The following is a 22949-nucleotide window of genomic DNA, read 5'->3' on the forward strand; positions in this document are numbered from 1 at the left end:
TAGATGTTCCCATAGTCAACCGATGCACAACTATTCTGGACAATGCCTTTCTTCAACAACGTCTGCATCAGTATTGTCATATTTGTCGTGATTAATCCCCAAAGGTTACGTACATCGGAAATATCAATTGAGATAGTTTAAAATGCCCCGCTCGCGGACGTGAAAGCACTTGGTGGAAGGTGAAAGCAATATTGGCGCCCAGCAAAGAGCAGTAGTCAACAGCTAAAAGAAGCCGAAAAGTGGTAGCTACTCGAGAGTTGGTAGTCTCGAGCCTCTCTCTCAGTAGAGAGCAGACGACAAAGGACAGACCGCACTCAACAGAACCAAAACAACCATCATCAGCGGCTACTGTAGCTGGGACATCTGTGCGACAGCGTGTGCAGTGCAGTGATACTACATGTGAAATATATAGATATATACTGATTTAATGCTGTCTCCTGGAATAACTGAACTTGCCGATTTAGGATCTTTACCACTTTTCCTTATTGAGTTGTATACTTGTCCTTAGTGTATATGGAACATGACAATATTATCAACAAATATTATCTAGAGCACGGATCTGCGTGCTTATTTTGGCAGTAACATAAAGCCAGTGTACTTCATAAATTCCGTACATTACTTCGGTGCGACGCTTCGTCAGCGTCTGGAATCGCTCTTAATGAACACCGTCGAGAAATAGCTAGCTACGGATTCCATCGAAGGAAAGGCTGAAGGTCATCGTATGGGCAACGAGGCCGCGCGGTAATCGTTCCAACAGCCGTTCCGGTAAGAAAAACTTATCTGCTACATGTAAACTATTAATGTTCACATTACTGACCCGTAAGGTGTGCTTTACGCAACGCTTACACTAATAAATGGATTCTGCTACAATACTGTGGCTTTTAATGTCGTTACTGATGATATGCTAGAAATTGTTTTGCGTTCGCACGTTTGTTCATATGAGAAAGAATGGCAGAACATTTTTAGTGCAAACAATCGAGAAAAGTAAACAATCTGTAGACCTGCACACAATGATGAATATCGTGCTCTTAAGATGAAACGGATATCAAATGGTAAGACTCAAGAGAAACGGCAAAGAAGTTGCATTTTAATCATTTGGCTATGGGTATGCTCATGATGACAGAGATTATTATCGAATATCAGAGCTGACGGAACAGTATTGACGGCCGTACTTCACATTAGAATTCCGGAGAACGAACTTATTCTTCTGACGTAAATTGTAAAACATACTGTAAATACTATTTTAGCTTTCAAGCGTAATCGCGTATGTGTTTTGCAGTAACTTCATTATAACGGGACATGCGTAAAAGTATGCTTCTCGAACGAGTCTCAGCTCGTAGTGATCGTAGTGAAATACCGATAATGACAGATAACAACACTGCGCTAAGTGTAGCAAAGACACCACAACTGGGCTAACGACGTTTAAACTATCAGTATCCTTAATTTCTAAATATTCCAATCACAAAGAGAAGCACACAGTTGTTAACATAAAATAATTGATACTTGTTTCTGAATCACACTGAATACGAGGCGACAAGGGACGGAGGCGCATGTAGTTATTTAAAAACTTTTCCTAGAGGTGTATAGTATAAAAACTTACTAGCTAGTAAAGAAATACAGAATAATTTTTGTCCATTTTGAAAAAAGGCAACATTTCGCGTTAATTTGACCATTAAGTTTTAATAACGGCTATTACTTTCACTTAATGTTACACAATGTTAATATAATAATAATATGTTATTGTAATATTATTATTTTATAATATATATATATATATATATATATATATAATAAATAATAAAATAGTAATAACATAAAATGCAAGAGGTTGCTACAACCACGTAATATTAACGTTGTTGTAGCAACTTATGTACCTTGCCGCATAAACTTGATATTGCGAAACCCACGTCGCTCTTTTTGATCTTGCCATAGAAATTGCAGACCTGACATAGCAGAACTTTATTTGGGTCCGTCTAACTCAGAAGCTTATGTACACTCAATTCTCACTACATACGTGACTTAATACAAAACTTCACGATCACCCGATTATATGATTATTCTTCCAAATCCCATTTTCAAGGTTATAGAAGTTCAGAGAGGTTTAACAAAATATTAATAATTTTATATCAGTCTTGAATTTCCGTGCCGGACCACCTAATAATTCTGTTGGAAAAAATTTCCGGTCTTGATATACACGTACGCTATCATATTGCAGTAGTCTGCAGAGTGCTGCGCTTTTGTATAAAACTTAATGCTGTGCTAAAACAGGTGAGTGCTATCTTAATTAAATTTAAATTAGGAAATATTCTTAGCGTCGCCGGGTATAATACTGACTGTTATAAGCAAACTTTTTTACAGCGAAGGATTGCACACCATAAAGAAGAACTATGTAAAGATGTGTATTTGGGGGTGTACGACTTATTCGGTAATGTAGACTACTTCTTTACGGCATATAAGGTTATTTCTAGCGGTATTCGAATATAGTTGGATTTCCTAGGCTACGGTCATATTGTGTATCTATAGATATGTTATTAATGCCCTTCGGGATAAGCTTTCACCGAGGTCTATTCTCAAGGAGTGCGTATCCCTTAAGCGTTCAACGTGTGTAACTAAACGGTCTGGAACACAGCCATAGAAGCACGTTGTTTTAACTGAGGAAGGTGTTTTTGTTATAAAGCCTTTTGTAAAGACATCTAAATCAGCTTTGGCGATTTGGACTCCGAAATGACTACCTAGCACATCAGATACAGTTACTGCAAGAGCTCAAAAAAGGAATTGGAGCAGAAGTTTCTATTTCTTAACGAAATCAAGGAGACAATCTGTGGCCGGTCACGGAATCAAGGGAACAATTATCTGTGGTAGGGCATCCATAGCTTGATCTCCGTGTTTGAAACACTCAACTTCTTAAAGCTTTTTCTTTTGAGGTTTCTTAAAAAGGACGTTGAAATTAGGAAACTTTCTATTCGGGTTGAGAAGGAGCGTTATATTCTGACAATTACGTCACCTTCGTTTTTATCACGTGAAGATTTTATGGGACGATCGTTTGTTCAAAACATAAGGCTATGCATTTTAGTTTATCGTCCGATCTTCATCTTGGGCACATTTGGCTCATTAAATCATCTATGTGAATTTGAAATCAGTTCACTAGTGAGTATTACTATAATATCAAGTTAATTTCTCAGTCGCTTCCGTTTTTTATAAGAGAGGATGCAATTTTTTAGCCGAAAAGCATCTACAATGGCAGCTCGAAAACATGCGGCGAATTTAAACCACTTTCAATAAACGGCATTTGCGTACAAGAAGAACATAAGTGTCTGAGTTTGACAACCCATTGCCACAGAGACGTTGAGCAACAACGACAGTGGTATAGATATCGTAAGGGTTTATTAGGTCTCTAGTTGTTGGCTCGCCTTAGGTTTGCCTCATAGCTTTTGGCTCTAGAGTGTTTGGAGTATTGCTACGGAAGCCATGAAGTGCGTGCGCTCTACCACTCAGCTACCCAACCTCCATGTGTATCCTAAATGTTTTATAGGCATATAGTATTTTTTTCTCGTGAAAGATCTCTGCTTCCAAACTAGGCCTTTAGTGATCTGGTGTCTCGGATCATAGCCGTCATCCTTGATCTGTGGACAGGTATTTTGTTGTGAGAAAGGTCTTCGAAAAAACCGTTTGTGCGGATATCCAGATTCGAACAAGCAACTTGTGAAAAACTGAGTCATGTTACAAGCCTCGGTGCCGTCGCAGCAGTCATCAGGATAAGGTTACTATTGGAAGGTTGCAACTACGGTCACAGTAAACGACGAACAACGATGCTGTTTTCGTGAGTATTAGGAAATGCGTATTGCAAAATACATTTAATTCAGATAATTCCTAAAAGTATTTAGGTCAGATGCGTGAATGTAGCAGGTTTAAAAAAGGATTTTTTTTAATAATTAACTTAAAGGATTACAATTTGGTATTCAGCTAATGCGAAAATGCCACCACTTGACGTGAAACCTAAAACTGCCGAGTGTATGCGTTTATTTAGGATAAAAAAATGCTATCGACCGTTCTTATTGCCTGTCCTATATGAAAAAAAAACGAAAAAACAAGGTTCGAAATTTTATGTTGTTATGACAAATCACTCGTTTTCGCCTAAAATATGATAATATTAATTTCCAAACCGCCGCTGTTGTTTTCTTCAGATATAGCCGTAGACTATACCTTTTACATCACGAACTTGAATTTAAATTAGATCATCACATCTATTGTATTAATTTTACGGTATTCTCTGAAATTATATTACGTGGTGAGGTTTGGACATATTATATGGGAAACTGGGATCACAGGGAACTGCCTAACTAAAAAGTTCATAGTTTTCGATAAATTCGCGACCTACGGCTACATCGTTCATGTAGTAGCATTCCGTAAGCACAGAGATTGTCCTTTTCTTTTTTCATTTGTACCAGCGCACTTTTTTCCGTGAACTAAAGATTGCACAATCGTATTACTTGAAATCATACCGGTGGGTTATGGTGGTTCTGTATAGACGGTAGTCGACATATTTATAGATAACGTTGCATGGCATTGCTTTTCTTGGTAGCTAACAAGATGCTTACTAAGTTACTTGTTTGTTTTACGAGGCTAGCTACATCAGTAGGTCCACAGTGTATCCGCGAAATGATGCCTATAGTTAGCAGAAAAAAATAGCGTAGACATAGTATAGCTTGCCTCAGCATCATGTATTAAAGACCGGGTATTACTAGATCATTCATTCCAAAAGATGTATTTTTGTAGTAATAGTAGTAGTAATAAAAAGTATAGTTATGGTCACCGGCCCATGCGAAAGATGCCGAATATGCCAGCTAAACAAAACGAACCCTCTGAAAATAATTTGAAATGAAAATCTTGTGATTAGCAATAATACAGATGATTACATGAAGAATATTCTTGATAACCTTTAATTACCTTAGTCATCACATTCCATAGACGATTTTAATCATAGGGAGAACCTAACGACGTATATACTGTCATACCTTGTTCTTTAAGGATATTAGTATATTCAGCTTGTGCCGCATGAATTAGAAGTTCCATATATAAACAGGAAGAGGGTATAACAGATGATTTATATTTGGCTAAAACCAAAATATAAAGGTAAGAAAAATTAGGTTATCATAATATTCCATGTAAGTGCGAGATACCGAATTCCCTGATTTGGCCCGCGCGTAAGTTAGTTGTGTACATACGCATGCAACGAAGTCATGGCGATGCACTATTCAAGAACTCTGGTTTGTGAAGTTAACTCGAAGGATTTAGCAAAACAGTTAGAAGCCAATTTGGGATAAACTCATTGTGGGGGGTGTGTTGCTTGCAAAAGACCTTGGCATTCATCAAACGCATACCTTCAAAAAGGTTCACTTTACGTTAGAAAGAAGACCTTAAAACGCTACGATCTGTGCAATCGAGAAGACTTTTTGCTAATTTGCATCATGTGTAAATGATGCAAATTTGTCTATACGCGCGGTTATTGATCAGCGTATGGTTTTTCTAAGAAAATAACATCTATTAGAAAAACGTTTAAACAGTTTTTGCGTATGGCCGCGAATGCATTTGTTTCGAATAGGGATGTAGAAAAAGGCCGTACACTCACCATTGGCTTTCACCTCAAGAAGATACAGCCTGTATCTTTTTGAGCTTCTTGACTTATTTGTAAATATAAAGGAAATAACAAAGAAAAATGAAATAATTGGTGTAATAATCTTATTTTATGTAAAAATATAAACTGATGTATGCGTTGCTGTTTTGGTAAAGAATTTATTATACATTTGAAAACATGTGGTAAAGGTGAGTGAAGATAATAACGTAGTGTTTGATCAGTGTTTCTGGATGAGAAACTGTATCGTTGTAGAATTGGAAACATCGGCCGGCATTTATGTAGGGACAGAGTAATTAGAAAATAGAGGTAAAACGAAAACTGGCTCAATTTTTACAAAACTGTGAAAATGACTAAACAGTAAGTTTGCCTAGATGAACTGCACGAAAATAGAATTTTTTTGACTCTCCCCTATACTATACTCTCTCTATTATAAGACTAACGGATCGCTAGTTTATTAATAAATTTGGTTTATCGGTGTGAGACATGAAGTATGAAAGTGGTAAGCCCACGTTACATAAGTGTTCTCTATATAAACACTAGATATTCGTGTTTTTCTACAAGTTACAACCATTAGGGCATGAAGCTGCGGTTGTTTCGTATTTAGCATATCTCGGTCTAATCTAAAGTTTACTACATCAGCATGTAATGCAACATTTTATTTAGAGGCATGCTACCTTGCATGACAATTGCACGCAAGTGCAATCAAATGATATTCTTTGTCTAAGTTTGTTTTAACACTTGTAGAATAGTTCCTTGTAATAGCGTTTTTTGGCGGTCGTTTAACTGTACACGGGTAAATTGCAGTTTCTCATACGGTACGATCAATTAACGCCATTAAACGCAACTAAAATTTTACTTGTCTTTCAAGAAGCCGCAAAACGATTTTATTTCTAAAAATGAAGGTTTTACGTAGTCTGTTGTTTAACATAGTCTGCACAAATTATATAGACTTAGCCCCGTTCTAAAAAAACTAATAGTAAAATCGTTACTCTTCAATAGAATTTGCGTAGAACATCGGTAAGGTCAGGAATTTCTCATAAAACAATTATTAATGGAATTCCCTGATTACTTGGTGTTATGTATAGAACTGCTAAAATTTATTAACGATCATTGATCCTCTTCAATAAAAATTGTCCTTCACCTCTGAGGAGAAGTTTTATGGGAGTCCATAGTCTCCCTTTTTATAAAGAACCCTATTTTTTTTTTTAATTCTTTTGTGAATTGTTTATCATTACCAGACTAAGATAGATTTATTATTATGAATTTACTATAATTTATTATGCACTAGAACAGAATAATGGAAATGACCCGGAAATAGCAAGTAATTATTTAGATAGTTGTTGGTACATGTTGAAGACCATCTTATCGAAAGCAGAGGCCGGCTATTCGTGGTGCAATAGAAATTCGAGTATTTTATTAGCAAGAAGTGGAATGCTTTTTGAGGTGCGTGTTTTTACATGTTTCAATAGAATGGATAAAGATTTACTATTTTCTACAATTCTGTTGTATGGATTGACCCTAAGTTGACCAACTTTTTCAAATAAAAACTGGAAATACTTTTTTGAACATCATTTTAGCAAAACTATACCGACGGCTTAGTCCTTTACAGCTTACTGGCATCGACAAAGCTAGTGGACTGTGTGGAAAGGACCGAATCACGAAGCCAGAAGACAGCCCAGCTCTTCATTTGATTCCTGCTCGATTCTCGAGGAAAGAGGACAAGGCGGGGAATCTACAAGCTACTGATCAGCCGCAAAAGGCATACAGGTCGGAGTTAGATAACCGCAGTACCCAAGCCACCTTAAGGGTAACCTTTAGTACTAGTAGCAGGTTGGAGTCCGCATGGCCGCTAACGTTGAAGCAAGGAATAGGTAGGATTTGCCTGGGCGGATACTTAGTTGATAAACAAGATAGATTAGACGTAGGCCTTAGGCCGCCTAACCGGCTACATATCGTACCATGTCGCTAGATGCGGACCGTGAAGGACTGAATAACCAGGGTGTCAGTACCTTTAGGATTTAGGAGTAGAAACGATGCACAGCTGTTAGGGAGATAGCCGGTTAGAAGGCATTGTCACGAGGACGTAAGACTGTTACTACATTAAACTGCGAAGAACATGCAGATTTTCGCGGTTCTCAGCCAGGAACGCTTAAATTACCGGCTTTCGATTTTTAGAGCACTGCTGGTGAAGCCGTAAGGTGCACCTGATCAACCGCGTGACCATACTTCCTCTATATGCGTCCCTCTGGTATTGTTGGCATACTGGTAGCATATTTTCCTTGAAAAAAAGCATTCCTTACTTTCCTACCCTTCTAAAGATCTAATATCTCAGGTCCAGCTTTTTTTGTACAGAAGTTCATACATCTCTACCACGTATATGGGATAAGTCATTCTTTCACATTTCTTCGAACTTTTGCCGAAAAATAAAGAAACAAAATAACCACATCGTTTTTCTACTACTGCCTCACCAAAGATACTTTAAATGCCAAACGAGAAACAAATAAAATTTTCTAAAGGTCATTAGGTAAACAAAGTTGACGCAGCAATACGTAATGAGTTAAATTACATGAATACCCTAAACGCTGTATGGGGCAGTACTATTTCAAATCCCTATGAAGCAAGACGTGGTTAAGAAAAGTTGAACGAATTAACCTGTTTCTGGGTACAATTCATTGCATTTGTACTTATCATATAAAAAAAGGTTCGTATTTAAAACCTACACTTCTATATAAAACAAAAAAAAAACATTAGGCTATGACTTATCCTATTGATCAGCAGAAAGGGTGATTACTGAAGAAGAAGAAAGTACTAACCACGGTCGCTGAATTCAGCACACTGTTTTCATCAAGGTTACATATCGTTGCCGATAAATATGCGACATTTCTAAATGTAATAAAACATATGTTCCTAAATGACTTGAAAGCTGTGTCCTATTGACCAGCATATGCATCAGACGATCATTTAAAACAGCATGTTTTGATAGTCCTAACCGTCATTGCTTGTACATAAGAGACAAGAATTATACCTCTTGCTTTGTCTTGTGGAAGAGCTATAGTGGTTAGCTATTAGTAAATTCGAAATCTCGGTGGTGCGGACACAAAAAAATGTATAGAGATACAGTGCAGGACGAAACTGTGCAGTGTCGCTACTGCAGATAAAGGCCTCTCCGTTAGGGAGCCAACTAGTGAAGAGCACCTTCCAACGACAGCTTAAGATTATAGAGGAAACTGCAGCTGCTGATATCCCAAACGAGATTCATTCGCAATACAGCCATGTCGTCTGTTTAATGCATTTCAAGAGGCTACATCAGCAACTTCCCTTGTTCAACGCGCAAGGGTCATGTAAGGTTGTCCATGCCAAAGGCGAGTTTAGTTGCGTTCTAGATTGCTAAGCAACTGAACTTAAGCGTATCAGACAGTTAGCATCGATTTTATTTGCGGTAAACCGAAAAGGAGTCTATTTCATGCACAATGGGCCTTAATAGGGAAGCGACAGTTTTCGATCGAACGCCTTGATGAAGTCAAACGATTTGGCTCCTTCAAAGTCATTTCAAGTCAGACAAGATATTCTCTTTAACGGAAATGGACCCTGCAAAAATGACTGCTAAAGAAAATGAAATTAATTGTTCAATGGACATCACAGGGACGCACAAGAATGTAATAAACGTGCAATGCTCGTCCTTGTGTGTACAAGTGGAAACAGCTCCGCCGTGTTTTGCGTCTTCTAGGGTGCGTTTCACGGAACATATGCTTCACCGGTTGGAAGGTTTCGCTAACAAAAAAGGAAGTATGTGAAGACTGTCTTGGATAGTTCACCGCATGCATTCGCTGCTGCTTAAAGAAACCATGCCTGCTAATCGTGTGAACACACGATTAGCAGGCATGGTTTCTTTAATTGGCTTTGGAGTATTGGGTCCATATCGGCAGCCTTATCTACACTACCCGGACAAGGTACAAACCCTAATCGTGACAGTCTTTGGGTTGTCGTGATTTCGTATAGTTTGTCTTGTTTTGCTGGATTGAGTAGCCGGCGTACAAGGGATTATTTACGATAGCGAGTATCGTTGAGGATTTCAGAAAACAGATAATTATTCCGATTTTATGAACTTTCGCTGAATCGCCCAGGCTGACAATCAGTCAAGGCAGTCGTGCTATCATGGAGTGACATTCCGATAGGGTCAGTTACACAGTTACAGTTACGGCTAGTTTAACTATTCTTTTCAAATAGATGTGACGTTTCTTTGTGGGTGTCTCTATTTGATATCTTGTTTATTGGTTCTCCATATAAGGCCACAAGATTCAGCAGTCTTTTTTCATTCACAGACTATTTTTTAGCTTATAGTAATAGAATAATAGAATAAACTTAATTAAAAATTCCTCGAGATTTTATGTAGAAGCAAATGATGAGCTGTGCAAACAGTGCCTAGCGGGTGTAATAAATGGCAAGGAGCGTCTAACTTTAAATCCTCTATTTTTGTCACAATTATTCCTACAGTATGATGTCTAGCATTGTGGTGTAACAGTTCACGCTTATTCATTAATTTAAGATATGATTCATCATATCGCTCAACTACAATACACTCCAGCCATAATTCACAAAGTTGTAGTGGATAACACCTCTATTAAATAAGCGACCGGATACTTTTTTCTTACTCTTACAGTTAGACATTTGCTTCAAAATTATGATCCGTCGGTTCAACATTTTCCGTTTTGATTTTTTCTCAAATTGTCTCATGCTCCCAATTTTTCTTATTTGACCGAGGTCAATAAATATGGTATTTTTATATGGACCAAGTCTGAGTCGTAATACATGTGCGCTTTCCCATAGAATAATTTTAATTGATTACTCTTACTTACCTTTGCAGGGGTCTTCTACGAAACCGACCTAACCGAAGGCTCACTTTGCTTTTAGTTGTAAAGCCTCTACCGAATTTTAAATTTATACGATAAGCTGTCTCTGTTTCTGTATGTCTAAGATATATGAAATCCTGGGGCGGAAATATTGAACCTAAAGGTGAGCCACGTGACGGATTTCCTGTAAGAGTGAATAATGAAGTACTAAGTTGTGGATGAGGTGCATATAAAAATACTATAATAGTTTATTACAATCAAATAAAGTAAAAAAGTAAAAAATGTGCTGTTGTATGGTTTGGGCGAAGAAAACAAGTCGAGCCGTAAAGACGTTTAGTGTTTTTTACAACCGGGACCTATTTATGAACATCATAATTGTGTAAAATCTTCTATAATCGCAGCTAATCACATCAGTGGGAGGTTGCGACTGAACTAGCGGGGTATCAGTATAAAGCAAATGTACAACTGCAGTAATCGATGGTATCTGTTCGATAATCTAGTGCGTGTGTCTCAATAGTCGTAGTTTGTGGATTACGGTTAAAGTGTGCAGGCAACGACTGGAAAAGGTATGAATAAGCTCCTCATTAAGCAACCAAGATAGGTGATCAGAGATAAACCATCCCCATTCCATGAAAACGCTCAATTTCACACCGCAATAGTCTCGCTAGAAAAAATGCAGGAACTACAGTTCGAGGCTTTTGGTCATTCACCATATATATTTAAGATATTGCTATTATAGATGCCTTCTCCCATAGCTTTTTATTTGAAATATATCTTTTAATTTGAAAATTGCTCAGATATTAACATACTGTCAAAATTGCGTTACGGGTTCTCGCACTCCTTGTTTTGTATTCGTCAGATTGTATTTAAATATGCATTTGTACGCTGACATAGTTATATATCGTGGATGCTATAGATCAACTAAACTTGTCGAACCTATATACATACTTCTCTATGCAGCATGAGGTCTATTAAACCTACCTTGATGCGGAGCTCATTTCCATGGCACATGTTATATAGCATAAAGCACGTGTGACAGAAACCTCAACGAGTCCTCATGATGCTGCGATACGGTGTCCATTTTCTAAGACATAACGGTTCTATGTAATATATTTAGTACGGTAATATGGAATATATTCAGTTTCCGAAAAACGTACGTTATAGGTGTGAGCTGTTCAAGTAGCATTTCATGTGAGGTGCAATATTCAGTGTGTGATCTAGAGAAGCTAAAGATGTTATAACATATTTCTAAAAAGAAGCCGATTATAGGATTGTTGCGGAAACATTTTCTTTTCTAAGTGAGAAAATACAACATCAGGTCAATGTAATGATGTTGCCAATTACGGCTTTTTACCTTTCATTTATGCTAGATAGCATTATAATGTTCCTAAAAATTGTTTCCAATAGCAATGTCGTAATCAACTAGGTCGGTTTTTCATCTAGTGAAACTAATGTTTCGCTCAAATTCGAGTAACAAATGAATTTATTACTCTCTACAACCTGCTGCACTCCCTCAACCAGTTCATCCTCTATTTTCGTCAAGAATTCGTCTAGCCGATCCTTAAGGCCCTTTTTACTAATAAATGTGTTTTTTCGTTTCACTTGCGGTTTCAACGATTTGTCGGCGCGAGTCTGAAAAATACAATAGGCGCAAAGGAAGCTCTTCCATGCTGACTCTGTGGTGCTTGGCGTTGCCATAAATAACTTTGGATGACTTTGCTTTGTTTATCGGATATCTTCTGTTAAGTATCCTTGTTTATTTGATGCAACTAAAGCATATACAGACCTGTGTTAACCCGCTTGCTTTTTCGAAGCATTTCTCAGTGTGTATATATATCATCAATCAACGAACTATGGCTTTCTTGTAAAATGGAAGTCTAGCTTAGTTGATGTATCTTCTGGAGTTACCCATTTCCTTCAATGCTCTATGTCGACGTGGAAATATAATTTTTCGTTACCTCTAACAACAGGTTCAGTAAGAAGCCGTGTATCCTTGTGGGGTTCATCTGCTCTATGGCACACGCAAATTTCTAGTTCTTAATAGATTCTATAAACTAAAACTGTGCGATGATAGTGTTAGGTTGGCAGCTTATCTTCCCGACTAGCTTAGTTGTTTTTTTACTATCTAAAGTCGTTACTGACCTAAATTAACTAACCAAAGAACATTTCCTCCAAAACCCTACCCCGGAACGTTGCAATTTTTTTTTTAACATTTCTCACAACGCTGACCGACGATACTTAAAGGGCTATCAAAACAGTTTAGAACATGTGTTTGCTTTAATAGAATATTTTAGTTCAGCAAAAGGCGCAATAGAGTAAGATTTGAAAAAAATCATTAATAAATATTCTCTAAAAAGAAAATGCCGTTCACCTTATAATGAAATTACTGTTCTTATGTAAGAGAGTGGCACTTTCGAGTGGTATATAAAAGAAATAGGCAGTGCATGGATGAAGGAAACAGTAAAAAGAAATCATTCCTTATGTATTAATCTAATCTAACAGAAAACTGTATTTCAATCATTGCTATTTTGGGGTGGTATGCTCTACATTATAGAGAGATAAAAAAAAAAGCAAGTATAAATAGCAAAAACGTTGATCACGTCACTAGTTTATGCGAAGCTGTGATGAGAAACGTATGCCTATGCTTTTACCGTATTCAGTCTGTTTAGTGTCTAACTGCCTAGGAATTTATCAATAATTTCTAAGAAGTTATTCATAACTTCGTGTGCCCCAGATATATCACCACATATTTTCATCATTTTAACTAAAAGCTCATTTTTGATGACTAGAATAAGCAAGTTATTAAAAAGATAACTTTTTAAGGCGTCCTAATGTCTGATGTATAGGTTTTCATTATGAGAAAGTTATTGTTGACGATTTTTGTTATCATTTGTCCATATATCATTCCACAGGCGAGACACGAGAGCTCAAACCATATTAGGTGGCTCTTAACAATGTAACAGAATGTTACAGACTTACGTCCATCGAAATGCATGTCTACATTCAGTACAAACGCTTTGTCTGCAGAAGGTTTCCTCAAACAAACGCGGAAAGTGTACGCAAAGATCCGACGTTACGACCTGCTAATTGAAACACAAGAATCGCTGGCGCACTTCCACCGTGACTACGAGAACGACTCACGATTTTTACTTCTACAGTTTGACTAGGTGAGTGCACAGTGACACACATTTACCGACCCTAGTGCCACTTCTCTCTGTTGCTTTTGCCAACCGCCTGTTGCTGTGAGCTTACCTCTTCGAGGTTATTATCCATACGGTATTTAGGGAACGAGTGACGAAGTTGTAGCCGAACGCTAACTTCACCTTGTGTGTGGATAGTACCAAAAATAGAGAATTCATTACCTATGAAAAGAAGCAACTTATAAATTAAGTTGTTAAATTAATTAAAGTAAATTAAGTTATATAAATTATAAAGATACTATTTCACACTATGATTCCGGTGATCGGTGACATAAGGGATTACCTTACGGCATAAAGAGTACCCAAGTAGCCACTGGCAACAAAATCTCTGGAAGGCGTCAAGCAGCAAAGCAGGGCTTCTGATTTTTTTTCAGAGAAGCACACAGTTTCTCATCAGTCTATTTATCAGCAAAACTGAAACTTGTTGATATTATGGCATGTTCGGAACTGTATTGTATAGGCGAGTGCAGATTTGAAGTGAACATGCAAAAGGCCGAAATCAATGAAATTAAAGGTCCGCTAGGTGCAACAGACTCCCTTAACCTTAGAGACATGGCAATTCAAGGCATCAATCTTTTATCTGGGGACAACGCTGCGATGAATTAGAAGATTATTTCCTGATCATATTATCTTGGGGATACGGGGGTTCTAAGTCCACCATAGAGATGTCTCAGTTGTTCGAACAGTTTCCGTAGCTTAGCAGCATATATGAACTGGAACGTACGTAGGTTTCCAGAAAGCTGGCGTTATGACCAGCCTTATTTGGGGAAAGAATAAAATCAATACACACGTCGTGATTTTTACGAAGCTTACTATGTTAGAATTCCGGTTAAACACGATTTAAGGCGAAATTACCGTTGCCTGCAATGCTAATGATCCTAAAATCGATATAACTCTAACCGCTAACCTGTCGCCTCCCAGCATCTTAGCGTTTGTTTAGATGTACAGCCTCAACATTGTTTTATTAATAATATTATGTTGTAATCATAGGTGTCGACAAAATGGCTTTTTAAAGCGTTCCTTTAAGATGTTAACATCATAAAGCGTTATGTTACCTGCGGCAGCATATAGTTACTATTGCATAAGTTGCCCACCATGGTTCTTATCGTTTTTTATGTAAGTATTATTTTTCGAACAAACTGTCAATTAAGGTATTTTTTTTGTTCGTTTAACCGCAATACGATACCACGACAGAAGAGCCTGACCCAGGAAGCTAGCCGACGAACGCTGCCCTCAGAGCGTCTTTTTTGTGGATTATGGCCCTTAAGTGATTACTGTTTATTGTGCTTAATGTTTATTATGTTTGTTATTAAGATTTATTTAGCAGTAAGAATAGAAACTAATTAGTGAATAACCTCGTTTCCATGTAGATGAGCTGCATCTATCTGTTTTTTAATGGAACGCGCCATCCCTAAAGCCGTATTTGCTAAGTTTCAACTCAACCAAACCACGTGTTTGTTCTGTTTGAAACTGTTCAAGTAAAGTAAGTTTGGTACGGCGATTGGTGCCTTCACTTTTTTTCAACGAATTTGGCAAAAATAGTGTAGGTAGATGCGGCTTGAGTTTTTGTCTATAGATAAAAAAAAAAAAACAAATTCAATTCCATTTACTTCAGTGAACTCGGAGTACATTAATTATGTGAGCTATGCCCGTTACAATGCCGTGGTAACGTGCTTGCATACCATAACGAAATAGGCAAACCTGGTATAAGTACGAATCTGCGCATAGGGATACTTTGACCTTCTAGGAAGGATTCGAGCAATAGGAAAGGCGATAAATACCGTCAGCATCTCTTATTTTGCTCGATCCTTCTACATAGCTCTTATAAACCCGCTACCCGGGAAGATACTTGAAGCAATGCAGAACAACGGTGTCGAGGCCTGTTGTAAAAGAAACAACTGAGAATTAGCTTTGGAATGAGTAGATTAGCCATCGCGACGTATTTAGTATAACATAATTATGACCTTGGTAAGCCTTGTTGCTGTGCGCAGACTTCTAGTTCATGAAGTTTTCTAAAGAGTTTACGCTTGATTTTAAACTTCATCTACCCACACGAAAATATTATAAAGCTTATAACTTTTGTGACATATAAGCTTTGTAAAACATAGAGCTGAGTAAAACCGCTTTGTAGTTTGGATAATTTCACACTTTGCTGTTACACCTATACAACTTAAATTTTTGATAGACCCCATAAATTTGACGCTTTGTACGCTTGGAGTACTCAATGTAAGTGTTGCTAGTAAGGGGTCCCAATTGTAGCTGAGTTGTTGCAACTATCTCATTATATAAATAAATTTGCTCTGTTAGCAGTATTTCATTATCCGGCACAGTTGTACCCTTTTATAAATAACGAAATACATTATTAATGAAAAGCATATGAAAATGAGTTGAATGGTGCTAAACTGATACCGAATTTACGCCATCCATATTGATTTTAAAAAACTAAGCATTGTGCGTTACAGGAGATCTTATGTCCTATGACCCTATGTCTGGAGGTGGTCGGCAAAATATCCACTTACTAAATATAAGAAGATTTTCTCCAGATCAAATATCCTAGAAAAACATCGATTGCAGTTCCACATATGCAGTTATCTTGCTCCAGAGTTGCAAATCCTGCGCTTTTTATTGGTATGTAACCAGTACTGATTTAGTATGAACAATTGCATAGGGTGCAAGTTAACAGAATCTATTTACATACGCTATGTAGTACTAAAAATTGTGATATTGCTACAGCTCATACCAATACGCTGTCTCGGTAGACGAGCATAAAAGCCAAATTGGTATGGAAATAAGTTGTGTGTAGAAAAACATGTTTTTGATTGAGAATCCGTTATTCGAGCCATTTTACAAAAGCCTGTTATGTCTTTGAATTGATAAAGTTATCCGATTTGGAACCTTGATTTTTACTTATGTGGGGTACCAGTTACGACAATTCTAGCGGAAGATAGGCAAATGTTGATGGAAACACAACTTAATAGCGAGAGTTACTCAAAGGCTAAAAATTACATTTTAGCTGTATGGATTTGTTTGAAGTTGTTGAAAATGAAGTTGTGGATCCCTTTAAATTTTGCAGTATGAAGTGTATTGATATTAACGTTACTAGGAGGCAACAGCTGGTTTGCTAATATCTAGAACATTCATGTTTAAAAGTTTGGTGTAAGCTGAGAAACATACTTATTTTAATAATGTGCTTTCAACACCTAATTCTAACATTATTGCTCGTTCTTGACCGTGCTAGGACTTTTGTCTAACTTTCCAATTTTGAAAGAGTTTAACTTTGCAAAACTGAACCTATCCAGGTATTAGTATTTTTACATGGGGGTGTTCTATGGGTGAGCCCCTTTTTCAAGCAGTTCTACCACTAAAAGATACTCGATTTGTAGCCTTATCTATTGACACTCCGTTGAGAACTTGCATCTGGTACATGACGGAATTATAAATGAATGTAGCTTGGAACAATCGAAAATGTTTGACATTTCAATTTTCGCTTGAATTTGGGCAGTTTTAAATCAAGTCGAACTTTTTCAAATTAAAAATCAAATCAAATAACAGATTTTTCAAAAAACAATATATTTCAGGACTTATTTAAGGTAATTTTTGGGTGACTAGTTATACTATAATATCATTTAAGGACGAGACAGCATGAAAAACTTTGGGATACACTACACAACCTTTTTTGTATATTTTAAGACCAAAAAGGAAACACCTGTTCTGCCCTTTCCGTAAAAGGAACAGCAGTCGAGGTTCGCAAGGTGAAATACGTGTGATGAAAATTTGGCACATTATACGTTTTCACAAGTTATCGGGTATGGCATGTCGCCGACTCGTATTAGCTCAACTTGAACGAAAAAAAAACTGAGCGCAGATAAAGCATAGTCAACGAAACGATTACTACCGCAAGAGTAGCCGTTGATAGGTATTATCTAAGAATATACTGGAATGATAAAGCAAGTTCGCTCACGGCGTCCTCAAATTAGTTCTAACTAAATATTGAATAATAGGCATTTTTTTTGTCTATGAAAAAAAATACAAGAAGACATTGTCCATTTGTGTATTATTCAAAAATATAAACATGTTGGAAAAAGCTACGCTTATTCAGTATGAGTTCTCAGTGAATGTAACATATCTGGTTGCTTCCAAACAGATCTTACGTAAATTGGGTTAGAGGTGAAAAAAATGTATATATATATAGACATATAAGACAACGTTTTGGCGGGTTGTTGATCGTCGCGGACATGTGTTCGTCGGTTGTTCTGGGTTACAAAAAAAAACAATCTTCTTCAGAACGTAATTATGTATCATCCTGAAAGGCCAGAAGGCTTTTCTTTGGACTATGAAGGTTGGACCTTACTGAGTTTATGAATTTCTACGATTACCTAAAATTCACGGTTTATCGTATTGCAACAAGAGATACGAACAAATTTTTTTACGCGGAAACAAGGAGAATCCACAACAATAGAAGAGGTGCACAGTCAGAAGAGCCTTTGATGATCGTGATAATCCGGTATGCTGTTTGGCAGCTAAATTTAACGTAGCAATTGCACGCACTGTTTATGAAAATCTCAAATACGAGTCTCATGCCATAAAACACAGGCAAAACTTCTCTCAAGACAAAAGTCCTCCAGTACTTGTCGGGATATTTGCTTTTGAATATTGAATACCCTTCGCGAAGGAGCATCAGGCCATTTTCGGTTCTTCAGTGATGGGAAAAGATTCACTGTAAAAAGAAATCAGTCTCAAAAATATCTGATGATTTGTTCAGGATTTATATGCCCCCTTGTAAGTGAAAACAAACTGCCTGCCATGTTTTCGCTTTGAGTCTCGTGTCCAGTGAAAAAGACTTTTTGGTACACGTCTGTTATAAAGGCGCATCTACTATCAAATAACTTCCAATGAGATACAGGCGTAAATGTCTACTGTGTTTAATTGTAGTGCATATGCCTTTCAGCAAAATTGGGTACTCGCGTAGGCAAGCAAATTAGTGCAGGGTTGGCTAAGCATATTTTGAAGCAAAAGTTTGTCGGCGTTTTGCGACTTTCCAGATTTGAATCAGACTGGAAAATGAACTGCTCATCGAGTTTTTTTACTATTATGTAATTTCTGATCTACTTTGTTCTGGAGTGTTGTATACGACTTGATGCTCACACCCACTCATTGGGCTGGTATTAGCCACAGATCATAATGCGATATTCCGCCGCAAATCTATATTGCATACTTCTGCGTTTTGACTGGTAAACTTTTCTTTACCTATGTAATTTTGCCGCCATTTTTTTTCTGAATGCTATCAGAGGAGACGCGTTCTGTACTTTCTCCAACCTTGGCTGACATACAAATTTCAGTGTTGTGTGGTTTGTAATATATTTGGTGTAGGTGTTCTTGGACCCTGCGTTTACGGCTGTGGTGCTATCGCTCATATAAATGTTTCATCAAATGTTCGATAACAAACAAACAGTGTGTCCAAGCTGCGCGGCAAAGCTCTTCAACAATTAGCATGCATCGCTTATACGTCGGATTCATAATTCGACGAAACTAGTCGCACTACAAGCTTAGAATTTAGCATATTGTAAAAATCGAACTGATCGCCTGCACAAGTGAGCTGTGCAAACCTGCGCAGAGCTAGTCATTTTTTCCAGTCAACGGTAAAATGTTGTTTCAATAAAGTACCCGCAAATTTCGGCGCATACGATCTACCCATTTGAGGCTCCCAACGCATATTTAAGATGATCTCTGTCGAAGCGGCGAGTTTACATACAACACCATACTTTCTGCCTTTTTGTCAGTGAAGAGGTCTACATTTTTCTACAGAGCATAATATTCAAATTCGGACCAACTTTAGCGGGAGTCTTGTCGCAGAACAAAGTCAGTTTTTTTCTAGAAAAAAATACCAGACTCATGATGACGAAAAATCGTGCGTCGTTCTTGAAACTTGAGCCAAGATCAACTATTGTTCAATGTGTTTACGTAAGGCAAACCGAAACAATAACCTTCTTTTTTGCCCAAAACCGAGACTATATCTATTACTAATTCTCGGGTGGCTTTTACGCATCCCGAGGTAGAGTTTCAGGAGGCAAACCAAATGATAGGGTTTAGATTTACAGGTTCGAAAATTAATATCGTGACCCAAAAATGCATTTTTGATCTCTATTAAGAATTAACAGTCATTTTGAGGAGCAGGACATCAACCACCAACTGGGCCGTTGAGATAAGCTCGAGTAATTAATCTTCTCCACAAAATATCAACTCCCAACGCCTAAAATATAATTCCACTGGAATTTTCTGTATATAGGGTGTTTGAGCAATACTTTGACCATTCTACCGACCAATATAGTTTGAAGCACGGTTGCTATTAAAAAGTTATTTGTGGATTAAAGAAAAATTATTTTGCGAGTACTGTAATCCTGAATAGAATATAATCGCGGCGAAGTATGGTTATATCATAAACAAACACGACAATTAGGAGCGATACATCTAGCACATGCAAAGAATTTCATTACTATATCTGGTCTTAGAAACAAACACCTCGTAAGAAAAAGTCCGGATTTAGATGTATCGATGAACTCAAAACAAGCCTGTTTTTATGTATCGTGACAACTTTGGATACCTGTTTAGACATACATAATAGCTGGTACTTAAGCTTCTATTTTTGTTACTGCTGTATGATTTGCCCCTTCATCTTAAAGGGCCATCGGGGACAGGTAAAAACATTGCTTTTGTTGGTTATCTTATCGCTTTAACGAAAAGTCGCTTTTATATCCAGCAAGCTCTCGTGATACGAAAATGAGGCACTAGTAATCAAAGTGTATAAGACAGAGACCTGAATCCACTGAGGCGGTTGCCTTGCCATTACCGACACGTTCCATATGGACAGAAAGGCCTGGAAATAGTGACCAGCTTGAAGTAACTAGATTTGATTTTACCTACGAACGCCCGAGCCTTTACAAAGCACATTACGGAGAGTACGATGAGCGATATTGACGGGTGTGGGTATCTTTCAGACATTCTTTACAAACGGCACTGCCCCCATCTGCGATTAAGATGGCCTTAGTAGGCTGCTAGGAAATCCAGGCAGTGTGTGAACATTTTTCGTCGATGCAACTTGGAAAATTAGACAGAACTAAACCCGCGTTTCTAAAATGCGCCGTGGGACTGCATAGTTCATTGTTGCCCAGACACGTCTGCCTTCTAAGCGACACATCTCTATTTGCAGAGGATCCAATGCGCAGTTCAAACTTTCTACTATTTCCTCTTATTCGGAATCAATCAGAATTTGGGAGAGGAAAATGACGGAGATCGATTCCGACTTTTATAACACAGCGGCGATGAGCAATGAAACCGGCACGAATAGAATTAACCGGCGCATACTTATTTTCATTGGCATAAGCTTCGTGCGTCTGTGCAAGATGTGGTCAAATATGTCACACGGCGTCATGCATTGCAGTACAGTCGGTGAGTAGTCTGTCTGGCCGGGGAACTTTAAATATTAATTTTTGCATGCAAGTAACTGTAAATCAACTTGCTCCAATTTACCTTATGCTTGTTTTCCGTTTTTTCTTTATGCTCGCAGTATTCAGATTTTCTGGGTTTAACCTCTGGAACTCTGTAAAAGGAGTTTTTTTTTGAGACGTTTTAACTTAATTAGCCACTAAAAATATACATGGTGCATTATGTTAAGAAACCAATTAAAAAAGTTGCCGTTTATGATCATGTTTCGATCGAAAGATCAATTAACAATTTTTTACAATCACACCATTACATAGTTTCAGAGTCTTCTGTAAAGTTGTCTTAGAAAGCTTGGAAAAGCACCTGCAGTAACCATTGTTGAAAGTGGCATGGTCTAAACGAATCTAATAGCAATGGAAGGTGAATTTTGACGTTAAGAAACGCGAGAAACGTTAGGAAGAGTGAGAAAATCAAACTGAGAAAACAGTAACTCAAAACTTATGCTTTAAGGGGAGTCGTATGCTTTACACAGCCGCTGCCACGGGAGTCACATATTGGAGCTAATCAATATTTACAAGCCTAAAAGAGCCATTAAATAAACAAATACGAAATAAACAAGTTTGGTTATTAATTTACTCCCATCATTGCCTATCTCGTCACATTAAAAGGGATCAAACTGTTTTGAATTGAACTCCAGTTTTACGCATGGAGATAAAATGCGAAAGCAATTCTCCTGTCCATCGCTCTTCACTTTCTTACAGAGCCCACCTGCGCTAATTTCTTCTGTCCTTTGCGCTAGCGTAGTACGGCTCGCCATGGAACTAATCCTTGTTTTTATTTAATTATATACATATATATAAATTAATCGCTGATTGGTTGCTTTTACCCTCCAACATCTCTCAGGTTTCAGATCCCTCAGAACTCAATGGGATGCACAATCTGGATGCGATACGCGCTACTATCGAATCAAAATGTATCGTAATTTAAAAACAATAGGTATACTGAATCCCAAAAAAATTTTGAGCTTTGCAGACCTTATACCATTCGTTACAGAGAATTTTGATTTGATATGTCAAAGACGTAAGTTGATTCCAGATTTTCAAATCTGGCGTAGGTTTTCGATTTGAGCAATAAACGTGAATAAAGTACTAATATGAAATTATTGACAATTAGCACAACGAATAACATGTCGTATAAAGGTGTTTAATGAGTTTTATGAACGAAAAAAGTAAATTTTTGTATACAGTGTACGTCACTTAGCCTCAGAAAGTGAACACGGGTTTTTTCGTATGTTTCCGTTACGCGAGCAAAAGTCGCGCCTCGAGGCCAAAAATGAATTACTAAGATATAATCTCAGCGGCATCGCTAAAAAACCTAATGATGAAATTGAAAACAGAGGTGCTACATATGATTTTTGTCAATTTTTCAAAATGGAGTAACTAGGGCAATATACTCAACCGTAATTTTTTAAATTTGGTTTTAGATTTTATTCCAGGATTTTATTCTAAAGGGAGAACTGAAGATTAGAATAATCTTCAGTTCTCCCTTTAGAAGTGGCTCTTTTTAGTTACCCTAAAGAAGGTTCACTTCCGATATCCACCTGACCTCATTTCAATTTTTGATCAAGACCTGAATCTTTTGATAACTCATATATAGTATAGTCAACTTCAGAATTTCCAAATTCTGAACTTAGATTGCAGGGTAAATAGGATTAGCTGTCTGTCATCTACAGTGAACATATGAATTTTGAAAAAATAAACGCTTTGGCGTAGGTAACCTCGATAAAGCTCGCATTTAAATGAGGCGACAGAAAGACACATTAAA

General features: G+C 37.4%; 1 protein-coding gene across 9 annotated transcripts in view; it reads left to right on the forward strand.

The window, feature by feature from the left end:
* Positions 1–257: 257 nt before the first annotated feature.
* The window catches only part of LOC111262517 (acyl-CoA:lysophosphatidylglycerol acyltransferase 1), a 54458-nt gene continuing 31766 nt past the window's right edge, over positions 258–22949 (forward strand). The window contains exons 1-5 of one of the 9 annotated variants that reach the window (XM_086969183.1): positions 258–765; positions 3634–3820; positions 7235–7402; positions 13398–13652; positions 16148–16313. The gene's annotated coding sequence lies outside the window, so the exon portion shown is untranslated. The remainder of the gene's footprint in view (positions 766–3633; positions 3821–7234; positions 7403–13397; positions 13653–16147; positions 16314–22949) is intronic. The other 8 variants (XM_086969185.1, XM_022836825.2, XM_086969188.1 and 5 more) reach the window with 8 other exon arrangements.

The sequence above is a fragment of the Varroa jacobsoni genome, unplaced genomic scaffold, assembly GCF_002532875.2.
Source record: "Varroa jacobsoni isolate VJ856 unplaced genomic scaffold, vjacob_1.0 scaffold_670, whole genome shotgun sequence".
In the NCBI taxonomy this organism is placed as follows: domain Eukaryota; kingdom Metazoa; phylum Arthropoda; class Arachnida; order Mesostigmata; family Varroidae; genus Varroa; species Varroa jacobsoni.